The sequence below is a fragment of the Triturus cristatus genome, chromosome 8, assembly GCF_964204655.1.
Source record: "Triturus cristatus chromosome 8, aTriCri1.1, whole genome shotgun sequence".
NCBI lineage: Eukaryota > Metazoa > Chordata > Amphibia > Caudata > Salamandridae > Triturus > Triturus cristatus.
In genome coordinates this window covers 1026219607-1026234817 of record NC_140591.1, presented here as the reverse complement: position 1 = coordinate 1026234817, position 15211 = coordinate 1026219607, and positions in this window count along the sequence as shown.

The window sequence follows — 15211 nt, the reverse complement described above, 5'->3', positions numbered from 1 at the left end:
ACTTGACCAGCCTGTAGCCAATCATTTTAACCTTGTGGATCATTTGCTATGAGATCTGAAGATTTTCCCTGTGTAGCATGTCTTAAAGGAAGAAATACTGGACCCCAAAGAAAACCTCTGGATGAACAGTTTAAAATGACTGCATCCAGATGAACAGAACATCACTGACAATACCATCTGATTACTGCATATCGCAAGAGATCTCAGGACTGCATTGATTACACATTCCATATTGAATCTTCACTCATGATACTTTTTTTTAAAAATATAGCTGTGCAGCCACTTAGCAAACCATCTTGTACTACCTGGAAGCTGAAATGTTGAGTCCATCAGTTTGAGTCACTTGTTTCTAGGATATATATATAAATACATGTATATAAATATACATATCTATATATCTATATCTATATATATATATATATATATATATATATATATATATATATATATATTCACTGAAAAAAACATAGGTTTCAGGGGCGTTATAGTTAGCTGGACATTTCACTCGTACAAACCATAGAAATTCCCCCGTTATAGTTAGTTCAGCTAACTATAACTAGCGCGCCCGCAATGCACTGCTGCTAACGTTCCATATTACATCACTCATGACATGGTCAGTGACATCACTAATGACATCTCAAATGACATCACTGATGACATCACTGATGACATCATCTAGTGAATGTGTGTTTTTCTGATAATTAAATATGTTTCCTATATGTATATCTCAAGGTTGATGGCAAAATAAATGGGTATGTAGTCTACTTCACGAAGGGGTGAAACTGCAGCATGATTGTTTTTAAAGATTGAACATCACCCCACTGTGGTTCTAATGTGACTTTATTGTTTGAACCACAGGACGGACTCACTTGAGGATATTGTGTGCAACTACGAAGACCAGAAGGCCTGAGAAGTGGCCACGCCCACTGGGTCGGTCTGAGTGAATATAATGCAGCTGCACTTTACCGGTCCTGTGGTACAGAATTTGCAGTTGCCATTGAAGAAGGATCAAGAGACTTGAAACGCATCTGGCAGAGAATGGCAGTAATATTCTGATGACGTATTTTCACATCTGTGTGCAACCTTCGTGATTAAATAAAGAAGGAATCGAACCTACCTAGTGCGGCTCTTCCATAAGGGGCAACTCTTTTTTGTTTGGATTAAAGCGTCCAGCTCCGGTCGCGGAAGAAGCCCCACTGCGAGCACAGCGTTCCCGAGGTGAGGCCAACCTGACGTCACTGTAAGGGGAGGTAGTCTTCTTCACGAAGGGGTGAAACTGCAGCATGATTGTTTTTAAAGGTTGAACATCAGCCCACTGTGGTTCTAATGTGACTTTATTGTTTGCACCACAGGACGGACTCACTTGACGTTATTGTGTGCAACTACAAAGACCAGAAGGCCTGAGAAGTGGCCACGCCCACTGGGGCGGTCTGAGTGAATATAATGCAGCTGCACTTTACCGGTCCTGTGGTACAGAATTTACCGTTGGCATTGAAGAAGGGTCAAGAGACTTGAAACAGGTCTGGCAATGAATGGCAGTAATATTCTGATTTAATTACAAGTTGGAGGCTTGTGTATGCTGCACACTATTCACCTGGTGTATTTACACCATAGTTTAGACAGAATCCGCATAATTTACGTTTTATTCATGAAATTGAATTTACTGTTCCACTGATACATATATTCAATTGCATTAACGCAAAACCGTAATACAAAATGCAATTTTTACATGCTAAATGAATTAGAATACATCATTCATTTGGTTAACATAGATACACTTTTCAAGCAATATATCTGACAATTACAGAAATACATTCATGAGTAGTCGTGCCCAATGCATTTCGGAACCAGACGGTTCCTTCCTCAGGGGAAATTCTGAAATAAGAATAAAAATAAACAATTCTCTATCAATGTTTATGTGTTGGGAGGCTCAAACACCACATTAATTGATACTTGCTAGATGCTTAAAGCATGAATATACTGCAGAAGGGGTAAATAACGACAATCTGTCGTTAACAAGGTAAAAAACCGACCGTTAGAATGTATAGGAAACATCCTTACCTCTAAGTTGTGTTACTTGTGTGATCTACAAGACGAAAAAACGTGGTTAAGATTACTAAATACCGTCGCAATAAAAGTCCGGGATAATTTCGAGAGAGACTGTACTGACGAGATTCTTACCTATAAAGAGGTCTTGGTAGATAGCTGGTATTTGCCATAAAGAAGATTGTGGTGATCGCCCTCAATGTCTCGCGTTTAAAACTTACTAGCAGAAGACTGTTCAAAAACAGAGAAAACAGACTACAACTCGCCGATCGGACTACAAACGCCTAAATTTTGGGCGCCATCTTAGCGAAGGTGCCGTATTGGTGTAAACTAGTGGTGTACTATAAAGAATGACAGTAATGTGTCGAAAACTGGAAAAAAGGAAGAATAATAATGGAAGAATAACAAAAGAGTAATAATGGAAGATTAATATACTGAATTTTATAGTTTTATGGTTTCCACTACACATAATGCACTTGGTAATAAGACACGTAATTTAGAAATGTTGGTGTGAGATGACGATGTGCTTTAAAATGGAATAGTAATGCATCAGAAACTAAGAAAAAAGGAAAAAAGGGAAGATATGTGGGATTTCACAATGTACATTACATATAATGTGCTCAGAGTTAAGACACGTAATTATATGATGTGTCTCGAAATACAAGAGTGCTGTTTATACGAAAGTCTATAATGACGATGTTGCGCAATATGTAGTGCGGATATTCATTCAGAATACTAAATATGTGATCACTAACTCATGAGTGTTCGTGAGTCTACCAAGTATGTGTTTGCAGTAATACTACATAAGCAGGAGGATGTTACCGTTGCTCAATGTGATGTGTGAATATGGATTCTTTGTTGTAGTTTGCTCTATTGTAATGTTTCATTCTTTGACATTCTCTGACTGGCACCTGGTTATATGAAAGTGAAGTACCACACAATAAATACCAGTTGTGGGTACGATGTATAGTCATGTGAAGATGTTCATGTGTGAGCCATGTAGTCTCTTAGTGCCATACCCTACAATTATATAAAACATGACATATCCAGTCTGTCATTCATTCGCTTAGGGATCATTGTATCCAGATATTTTATCCAGTATACCTCTCGTTGTAGTAATTTGAGGTGATTATTGACTCCTGGTTGGATTTTTATATGTTCAATAATCTGAAATCTAAGTTGAGAAATAGAATGGTTAGCCTCTACCCAATGAGACGCTAATGCTGAATTTAAATTTTTGGTTCTTATGCGACTCTTATGTTCTGTAAGACGAATTTTGATTTTCCGTTCAGTCTTTCCAATATAGATTCTGCCACACTGGCATTTGATACCGTATATGACATTGCTGGTGTTGCAATCACTTGTGTCTCAATGGTATGACTTTGCCTGTTGAGGGATGTGTCAAAACGTTTCCCAGGATGACATTATTGCAATGTGAGCAGTTGAAACATTTTAAGGTACATTTGGGTGTGATATGGATGTCCTGGTTATTGGTTTTAGCCAGTAGTTCTCGCAAGTTTTTCTCTCTGGTGTAAGCATGTAATGGAGGTTCTTGGAATATGCTGTTGAAATCTGGTTCATGAGCCAGAAGTTCCCATCTTGTGTTGATTATTCTCTTGATAGCTGGGGAGCTTGTTGTGTATTTGGATACAAATACTATATTGTTCGTTCTTGACGTTGGGGTAGTAGTAAAGAGTTCCCTGCGGTCTTTCATGGCTGCTCTCTGTGCAAATTCTTGTAAGATCTTTTCCGGATAGCCTCTTTGTTTGTACCTTTGTTTGTATTCTTCTATTTTGTCATTACTCACTTGAGGATTCGAGCAGATTCGTTTGATCCTGATAAATTGAGAATAAGGTACATTTCTGATTAGACTTCCAGGGTGAAAACTGGAATGGTCTAAAGCATTGTTACGGTCCGTGGGTTTTGTGTATATTGAAGTTTCTAATCGGTTACCTTCAGGTGGTTTGGAAATTGTGACGTCAAGATACTCAATTGAATGTTCATGGATTTTATGGGTAACTTGGATCCTGGGGTCGTAAGAATTAATAGTCATGATAATGTGTTCTAATTTCTCATGTGATTCCATCCAGATTAAAAAAAATTCATCTATGAAACGACAGTATAGTTTAATATTGGACCACCAGGAGGGGTTGCTCATAATGTGCTGATGTTCGAATAATGCCATAAAGATGTTGGCATACGCCGGAGCCCCCGAAAAACCCATAGAGGTTCCTGAGAGTTGAGCGTAGTATGTTTCATCCCACTTGAAGTAACTGTGATGTAAATAGTATTGCAAAAGTTGCAGGACAAATATCTTTTCAACATCAATGTCATCAAGTTGTAACAATGCCCACTCAACTGCTTCCAATCCTGCCATATGTGGTATTGACGTGTACAGAGCTACCACATCGATAGTGCAGAGTAACCAAGATGGTTATATATCAGGCTGTATGCTTTTAAGTTTGTTGAGGAAATCAGTGGTGTCTTTAACATATGATGCATGAGTTGAGCACAGTATGTTTGACCCTATTGGCAGATACCTTGATCATTACCTTCAAACATTTGTACAAAATTGGACATCATATGTCACTGACCATGTCATGAATGATGTAATATGTGACATCATCAGCAGTGCATTGCGGGCATGCGAGTTATAGTTAGCTGAACTAACTATAACGGGGGAATTTCAATGGTTTTGTACGAGTGAAAAGTCCAGCTAACTATAATGCCCCTGAAACCTATGGTTTCAGTGAATTTCTAAGGTTTTTTAAATGCTAATTTCTAACTATAACGTGCCTGAAACCTATGTTTTTTTCAGTGAATTTCAAAGGTTTTTTAAATGCTAATTTCTAACTATGCCTACAGAGATAGGACATGTGAAGAAAGAAGAAAAAACGCACAGAAAGAAAAAAAAGTAATGCAGAAAGAAGCAACAGAAGTCCTCAAAGACAAAGAAAAGTGCAGGAAGAAGGATAATGTGCAGAAAGAACAAACAGAAGAGCAGAAAGAAGCCTTGTTGCAAAATCATCCTGTACCCTCAACTTTTTCAGACGGATACTGGTGGTAACTGAGTCTGACTAACCAGTCCTAGAGCCAGTGCTATGTTAAAAGACACTCAGAATACAGTGAAAACACCTACATACACTAGGGAACACTATGCGTTGGGGTCCCCCTGTGATTAGCATGACCTCCTCTGTAAGCCCCTAGTATATAATAGGGCAGGGGTATTAAAACTATCTCTTAAAATGCACCACAGGGCGTGTTTGCACACGGCACCTCAGACCCGTCCCCTCCCTTCCCCACTGTGTAAACACGCCCTGTGGCCGTTTTAAGTTGGGAGATTAAGTCCCCTTGAATCCTGAGGGTCCCTAGGGGCAAAATAGCCCACAAGGTATCTCCAGTAAGCACCACAGAGCTGCGTTGCAGAGAGGTGTAAAAAGTGGCACGGCCTGCACCACCTCTCTGCAACGCAGCTCAGTGGCGCTTACTGGAAGCACCTGGTGGGCTAGTTGGCCCCCAGGGTCCCTCAGGATTGAAAGGGAATTATTTCCCCAACTTAAAACGCGCCACAGGGCGTGTTTGCACACTTCACCTCAGGCCCCGTCCCCTCCCTTCACCACTGTGTAAATGCGCCCTGTAGCCGTTCTAAGTTGAGAGATTAAGTCCCCTTGAATCCTAAGGGTCCCTAGGGTCAAACTAGCCCACTAAGTAACTCCAGTAAGCGCAACAGAGCTGCGTTGCAGAAAGGTGTAAAAAGGGGCGTGGCCTCAGAACACCTGTCTGCTACGCAGCTCCCTGGTGCATACTGGACATACCTGTTGGGCTAGTTGGCCCTCAGGGACCCTCAGTATTGAAGGGGAATTCATTCCCCAACTTACAACTGGCCAGGGGGCGCATTTGCAGAGTGCTGCAAGGAGTGGGAGTGGCCTCCGGCACGAATCCGGTCATTTATTTATTTTTATTTTTTAAGAAGAGGGGCTGTGTGGCCCCCCTTCTTTTTCCTATTTATTGGCCCTGGGGACCCCATTCCTCAGGGCCAGCTGCCTAATTTATTTTTTGAAAAAAAAAATTGGAAGGGGGCCGCGTGGCCCCCCTCCCAAGGCCTCAATCAGCCCCAGGGACCCCAACTCCCGGGGCATGGCCTTTTTAACAAAAAAATCTTTAGGAGGGGGTGCATTGCCCCCCTCCTCAGGCCACTTATGGCCCCGGGGACCCCATCCCCCGGGGCCGGCCTTTATTTTTTGGGGTTTTTTAAAAATATATTTATAGAAACACCTAGGACATGCTGGACGGTTTGTGTGATATCCATTAAAAGGCGACTATGCATACAATGAATCCATGTGGAATGTATTTACACCGCTAGTGAAGCTCTGACGTGTCTGATGGCCTACTGTGCCTAATCCCGGCGCCCCCGCCGGTGGGTACTCTCCAAGTAGACACCCTTGTCGTTTATTTATACAAACATGGGTAGCTATTGACGGGCACATTTAATACACACGCACACCAAGCCGTTCAAAGGGGATTCAACAAAAATTCGAACAAAACTATGCAAGAATCCCCCCTCACGGTTAATAAAACACACATCCACCGCCGGATGTGTGATACTTTTTATTTTACTCTCTGGAAAGGAGACGAACCTCACTTGAGACTCACAGCGTGCTCCTGGCTGAGCCCAATGCTGTGTTACACCTACCAGTGCCCGCCGAGTGCCACACACCTCTGTGTTGTATTCCACCAGCTAGTGCGTATGCTATGACACTCTCTAGCCCATGTGCACTGTAACACCACCCCGTGAATATGTCATGCCACACTTGCCTTCGCACGGGTTATATTGCCCCATCTAACGTGCCTTCCTCGATGCCTATGTTATAATGCACAGCGCTATGCCATACATATTACAATCTGGGATCCATATCTTTGTCACAGTGCATATGCAATGTTACACTCCCCAGCACATATTTTATATTACAAATTTAGAGACTAGTTAGGTTACACAACACTGCCCTGTGCATATTATACTCTAAGGCGCATATCAGATAGCACGCGCTAGTGCCTGTGCTATCTCGCGCTCTCCAATGAATCTGTCATTGCGCACAATGTATTGCATATTATATTTCACGCCCCGGTTCATCTTATATCACACTTTTTGGTGCATAGTTTATACCATACACTATATCTAGTTTTCATTTTCAATCATGCTCTCATGATTATGTTCTATATAACACTGCGTTCACCTACCCGTTTCACAGGCATTACATTTTGCGATGGGGGGTGGAGGGTCAGGGGGTGTTTCTGCCAAGTAAGCCCGGAGTCACAGTCACAAACGTCCTCTTCTTCCTGAATAAAAGTGAGATTATGCTGCATACTTGTTCATATTCTAAGTAGTTCGCACAGACACACATTTTAAAAACAATAAAGTTCCTAATACCCACCTTCTCTGAACAGTTAGCTTGCTGCCCCATCCACCTCCTCCCTATCCTCTGTTGTCTGAATCCATGGACTAGCCTCCTCCTTCCTGCCATACATGGTCTGATGTGCTGCCACTGCCCTCCATTTAGCATGATGTACCAGTCCACTTCTCCTGCCCTCCATTGCCCCATTATTGACCTCCTGCTTAGCCTCTGTGCTTAGCTTGCTGCCCCTATTCTCCTTCCCCCTGCCCTCCGATGTCTTTGTGCATGCCCCTGCTCCATCCTTTTTGCCCACCATGTTCCATGGACCTGCCACTCCTATCTACTCTGAGTGTTCTGTTGAGCTGCCACTCCCCTCCCACCTGCTTAGCATTGTCAGATGACTGTAACCTGTCCCTGCCACTTCCACCCTGCCTGTCCACATGCCATGCCCCTATCCCCTATCCCCTTCCTCCTGTCCTCCATCGTCCATTTTACTGCCACACCCTGGTCTGTTGTGCTGCAACTGCTCCTCCTGCCTGCCCCGCGCAGTCTGTTGTGAGGCCCCTTCCCCTGAACTCTCTTGTCTGTGCCCAGGTCCTGACCCTCCCTTCTATCCTTCATGGTCCTTTGTGCATGCCCCTGCACCCTCCTTCTTGCCCATCATAGCCATTGTGCTGTCACTAACCCTCCCGCTTGCCATGCATGATCTTCTGTGCTGCCACAGCCCCTCCCACCTTCCCTGTGTGGTCAGCTAGCTGCCCCTGACCCCCTCCCACCTTCCCTCCATGGTCTGTGTTTACGCCATCATTGTCTCACTGTTGCTCTCCATGGTGTGTCGTGTTTCTAGTGCCCATCCTGCCTGACCTCCATGGTCATCTTGCTGCTCCTGCCCTGCCCCCTTGCCCCCAGCCCCCTGTTTCCATGTGCAGATCCCTATTCCCTCCTTCCTGGCTTGTCTGTTCCACTGTAATGCCCCTGATCCGTCCCTCCTGCCCTTTATGGTCTGTTATGCTGCAGCTTTCTCTCCTGTCTGTCCATTATGGTCAGCTAGCTACCATTGCCTCTCCCCTCTGTTCTCTGTTGTCCATGTGCATGGTCCTGTCCCCTCCCTATTGCTTTCTATCGATTGTTGTGCTGCACTCCCGTCCCGCATGCCCTGTGTGGTGTATTGTGCTGCTGCAAACCCTGATGCCTGCCCTGTAGGGTCAGTTTGGTGCACCTCTCCATGTCCCTCCTGTCCTCTGTTATCCGATTCCATGTCCCTAGCCCAATTCCTCCTGCCTTCCATGATCCAATATACCATACTTGCAAACATTTTGAACTTGTTAAGCGGGAGATTTTGAAAAAAACCTGGGGTATTGATTTTCCCCTTTGAGTTACATTGAAAAAGAGGAGATTGTAGACAGGATACAGATCAAATAAAGCCCATTTGAGCTTAAAAACATTGGACGTTTCCTGGCTGAATCGGGTCTGTTGGCATGTATGGTTGTACTACCACTGCCTCTTCCTTCTGCCCACAATGGTCTATTATATTGCCACAGCTTCTCTTGCCAGTCCTGTATTGTTGGTTTGTTGCCCCTGCCCCCCCTCTCCACTGCCCTCCATAGTCTGTTGTGCTGTCACTGGCCTTCCTGCCTGCCCAGTGTGGTCAAATTGTTGCCTCTGTACCCTCCTACCTGCCTTCAATTTTCAGAGTCTGTGCCCCTGGCCTCTGCCTCTCAACAGTATCCTAATGAACAACAAGATTGCTAACATTCTATATTTATTACAAACGTGTGGAATGCCTGACGTCATCTTGATGTAATCAAAACTGTAATACCTAGAGTATTTCCTTTAGAAATTATATATATATGAGAGGGTCTTATTTGCATCAAAATTATGGCTAGTGCTCTAAAAAACTAAAGTGAGGACATATTTTCTGAGTTTTCAAATAACGACAAAGCACTTTTAAATTATTTGTTATCTTTACTTTTTTTTATCCAGTTGACCACTTGAAATTTTGCACTTAGGGAAGAGGATGTGGGGTTACTTCCAGAGCTGCAGACTTTGCAACTGGGGAACCAGGTTTGAGTTTCTGCTTCAGCTCAACATTCTGTGATTCTGGTCAAATCACTTAATCTCCCCATGTCTGCAACCAAAATGAATTTGATCTTGTGTGGTGTAACCAATGCTCATGTAAAGCACTCCAGCACCTGACAAGTCTGCACTATATAAAACTGCAAAAACACACAAAATAAGTGTTTTGCACACTTCTGTCATTGGGCTACATGTGGGCTACATCTGGGTGATATTTGTGCTGCATTTGGGCTTTTTTGTCTCTGGTGGCCATCTTGGGAGATTTATTTGTTATGAAGTTTCCTAATTTCCTCATTTACTGCAGTCTCCTCAGTAGGAAGAACTTTCAGTTTTTTTACTTTGATTCCATCAAGAAGGTATTCAGATATGTCACACATTTGCCATAAATTCTGAATGTTAGCACTCTAGTTGCTCATTAGATCACTGTAGTAATGCTACTACTCACCACGGAAGTCTGCTGCTGGTATTAAAAGTGCATGTTTCAGTCTGCATGTCAGCATTTTTTAATGAAATAGAAGAGGATTTGAGAAGTCACTCAAAGTGTGCCCTAATTTTTCTTTCTTCAGCACTAATCATAATTTCTATGGTAAAATGAACCCCCTCATTGTGTTCCTTTTTAAATTAAATGTTTTAAGTGTTACCAGTTTATTCCAATCAAGATGGCTTCAGGTGTGCCATACTTTTGTCATAAGAAGACAGTAAGCGCTCTAGTTGTCCTTAAGAACACTCTGAGACATTCTGTCATTGGGCTATACTTGGGCTACATCTGGGTGATATTTGGGCTACATTTGGGCTCTTTGGTCTTTGGTGGCCATCTTGGGAGACTTATTTGTTATGGAGTTTCCTAATTTCCTCATTTACTTTAGTCTCCTCAGTAGGAAATACTTTCAGTTTTTTACTTTGATTCCATCAAGAAGGCATTCAGATATGTCACACAGTTGCCATTAATTCTGAATGTTAGCACTCTAGTTGCTCATTACATCACTGTAGTAAAGCTACTGCTCACCAGGGAAGTCTGCTGCTGGTACTGAAAGTGCATGTTTCAGTCTGCATGTCAGAATTTTTTTATGAAATAGAAGAGGATTTGAGAAGTCACTCAAAATGTGCCCTAATTTTTCTTTCTGCAGCACTAATCATAGTTTCTATTTCAAAATGAACCCCCTCATTTTGTTCTATTGCACATTAAATGTATTAAATGTTTCCACTTTGTTCCAATCAAGATGGCGTCAGGTGTGCAATACATTTGTCATAAGTAAGACTGTTAGCGCTCTAGTTGTTCTTTAGAACACTCTGGGAAGCTGCAGTAGAACACAAAGGAATCAACTGACAGTCTCTGCCCTTGTTGGATGTACATGTTTTACTGAGAATATCAGACTTCATTCTCACATGACTGAGAAAGATAATGTGAAATTACAGAAAATATGCTCTCAGTTTAGCTTATAGATCCTCTTCCAAACCTCTGTGGGAAAAGCATGAGAAAATAGTTTTCTCTCAAACATGATTCATGATATCACAGCAGTAGGCTTTTTCATATGGTAAAATCACCTTAGAACACACCACAATTCCTAAAATGAGTATGGTACCATCAACGAATGATTTATAATGTAACTAAAGTCTTAAAACCTTCTATTAACTGCAATGCTTTTTAATGAGGTGCTATCATGTATATTGGTCCCAAGATGGCTGCCAACACTTCTTGGATGAAGTACTGACAGCCAATCAGATCTCACGATGAGATGTGTGGTTAGGCTCCACCCAGATATATATGTGATTTTGATTTTGATTTTCTCAGGAACTACTGAACGGATTTACACCATTTAAGCAAAAGGCCCGACTCTGAACCAAGGTCTACCTTTCTGCCAAATTTGGTGTAATTCCGTTCAGCAGTTCGGCCTGTAGCTGCGGCTAAAAGCCCTATGGGAAATTGCGTGGGGAAAACATGTTTTGGGACCCCCTTTTGTCTCAGCCCCCGCTACACGAATCATCCCGAGACTTTCATGATAAGAGCGGACCGGAGCTGGCCAAAAGTTTGGAGAATTTCGCGACGAATCGTCAACGGGCGCCAAAGTTATTCCAAATAGAATGTTGCGGATTTCCTATGGAAAATAGGTCCTAACTAAAACTGCCTACTGGCGACTGCCAGTAGGTAATATATATTCACTGAAAAAAACATAGGTTTCAGGGGCGTTATAGTTAGCTGGACATTTCACTCATACAAAACTAACCCTGGGCGTAGTTCGCGAAGTAGCACTACGCGAAGCTACGCAAAGTGCAGTTCGCACCACGCGAGCTACGCGTAGCACTTCGCGAACTGCGTAGTACCCTGTTCGCACTGTGCAAGATGTCGTTTTCAATGATTGCACAGTGCGGACAAGCAACCGGCATTGTGCAATCATTGAAAACGGCATCTTGCACAATGCGAGCTGTAGTTTTCTGCCGCTCGAGTAGATTTTTACTCGAGCGGCAGCTTTCTCAACGCAAACTGGTAGTTTCTCATCGCGAGCGGTGGCGAGCATACGCGACCACTCGCAATGAGAAACCTGACCTCCTCGCGTTGAGAATCTCGCCGGGAGGTTTATTTTCCACGCTCGCGATCGCCAACTTGATGTTGCTGATCGCGAACGAGGAAAAAGTCTCGCCGGGATGTCATTTTGCTGGCTCGCGGTCGCCAACTTGACGTTGAGGACCGCGAGCAAGCAAAAAATGACCGCTGCACTATGCAACTCTACGCTACGCATGTTTGCACAGTGCTACGTGCAACTCGCGTAGTGCGAAGTAGCGCAAATTTCGCAAACTACGCGAGCGTAGCGTAGTGCTTTGCCCAGGCTTATACAAAACCATAGAAATTCCCCCTTTATAGTTAGTTCAGCTAACTATAACTCGTGCGCCCGCAATGCACTGCTGATGACGTCACATATTACATCACTCATGACATGGTCAGTGACATCACTCATGACATCACTCATGACATCTCAAATGACATCACTGATGACATCATCCAGTGAATGTGTGTTTTTCTGAAAACTAAATATGTTTTATATATGTATATCTCAAGGTTGATGGAAATATAAATGGGTATGTATGTGTCTAAATAGATATTTTTATTTATTTGCAAAATTGATTGTATAACTGACTGATTAACTGTAGATTAGAGAATACATGGGTTAGTAAGTAAAATGTACATATCTGTATCAGTCTGTCACTTTATGTATAAGTGGCTGCATGGATTGGTGAGTAGGTACATAAGTGTCTATATGGGTTATTAGATTTTTTTTGAGTATCAGTATGAGTGTTTGAGTGTCTTTATGGTTCGGTGGAGGGTATTACTTAAAACATAGATGTATGAATGAGTTACTCAATGTTTGTATGTGTTGAAAACAGCATGTGTGCAGGACTGTATGAGTGGATGTGTGTGTATGAGTGTGTTAGTGAGTGAATGACTGTTTCAATAGTGTGTTTATGAGTAACTACATATGTTTTAAAATAGTATATATTTGTATTTGTGCATATAAGTGAGTACATGAGAGAGTGAGGGATTGGAAGAGTTGCTGTATAAATAAGTGTTGATTTAAGAGAGTAAGAGAGTAAGTATGTGTAAGTTTCTGTTCAAGTAAGTGTGATGGTGTGTGTATAACTGTTTATGCAAGTAAATGGATGTTTGATACTTTGCATGTGTGACTATGTGTGTGAATAACTTTATGGATGAGTGTTGGTGTATAACAGGATGTATAGGTGTATGAGTACATTTGATGAGTGAGTTCATGTATGACTGACTGTATAGGACTGTTGGTGAATGAGTGGATGTGTGTGTGTAGATCTTGGAATTACTGAATATGTGTGTTGTAAGTAGTATTGGTATGTCTATTGTTTTGAAAATGTTAGTTTCTATTTTTGAGTGTGTGTATCAAAGGTTATATTAGGGTGAGAGGAGGTCTGCCACTCTATCACAAGGATGATGTCATCAGTGATATCATTTGAGATGTCATCAGTGATGTCATGAGTGATGTCACTGACCATGTCATGCGTGATGTAATGTGTGACGTCATAAGCAGTGCATTGCGGGCGCGCGAGTTATAGTTAGCTGAACTAACTATAACGGGGGAATTTCTATGGTTTTGTACGAGTAAAATGTCCAGCTAACTATAACGCCCCTGAAACATATGTTTTTTTCAGTGAATTTCTAAGGTTTTTTAAATAATAATTTTTATATGTAATAATAGTTATATGTATTTTTTATACTGATTTTCTACAGTTTTTTAACCGTTTATTTTTAAATATTTTTTTAATTAAATAAAATTATATATTTTTAATAAAAAATGTAAAAAAAATGTTTTAAAAAATATTCAAACTGAAATATGTGTTACTTTTTTATGTAATTTTTTAATTTTATTATATTTATATATTTTTTGTATATTTTTTTTTGTACCTTTTTTTTTGGAGTCGCGCACCCAAAGCGTACCTATCACGATCAGTGCGCGGATTGTAACCGCCATTTTAGAAAAGTTGTGAAGGATCCGCGTACGGTGTGCAACGGGTGCATTTTTTCAGAGATGTGCGCTATTGCTATGTGACTGGTCCACGACTTCAGCTCCCACGCATTCACGACACATGCGCATTACTTTACGCGACGCTTGCGCGGTGACGGGTTCCGCGTTACGTCATATACATGTCAGGCGCGGTGGGTGCGCGACTCCAGCAAAAAATGTTTATGTCTAAAATGATATCTATATTCACTGAAAAAACCATAGGTTTCACGCATGTTATAGTTAGCGGAAATTTTACTGATAAAAAACCAATGAAATTCCCCCGTTATAGTTAGTGCAGGCAACTATAACTCACGCGACCGCAATCCTCTGCTGATGCTAATACTGTATTTAGACACTTATTTGCCCATGTCTTCTTCCATAAATTTTTAGCTATACATAGATTACAAATATTTTTTTTTCATAAAGACACATATGTCATCAGCAGAAGATTGCGGTCGCGTGAGTTATAGTTGCCTGCACTAACTATAACGGGGGAATTTCATTGGTTTTTTATCAGTAAAATTTCCGCTAACTATAACATGTGTGAAACCTATGGTTTTTTCAGTGAATTTGCAAGGTTTTTTAAATGCTAATTCCTAACTATAACGTGTGTGAAACCTATGGTTTTTTCAGTGAATTTGTACGGTTTTTTAAATGCTAAGTTACTTTACGCCATTCGTGGCGTGCGCGCCCACTTAACGCAGTTCGTTCCGTGCGCGCGCGGTGCGCTTCGCGCACCGCGCGCCCACTTTACGCAGTTAGTGCCGTGCACGCACGGTGGGCACGCGGTGCGATGACAAAGCAAGAAAGCACGTCAACAAATCTGTTTCTGCTTTCCTCCGTGACTATGGTATGGGTGCCATTTACCACAACAACTTGCGTTTCAATGATGAAGGGAACAGAGTCTTCCTCTTGAACCTTAGACTCTGCATCGGTACTTACTTGTAGGTACCACTAAAAAATCATTTCATAAACACAACAGCTCTTTTTAGAGCCCCCTAATATCTAAACACTTAAATCTGATTTTCATTTTTTTTTTTTTTTTTTTTCTACCGTACGCTTACCGTAAGCTTACCGTACGCGTACCCCGTGATTTTTTTTAAAATCAATAAATGTTTTCTTTGTACTTTACAGTCCTTCTTTGACCCCCTCACAAATGTAAGGGGGTCT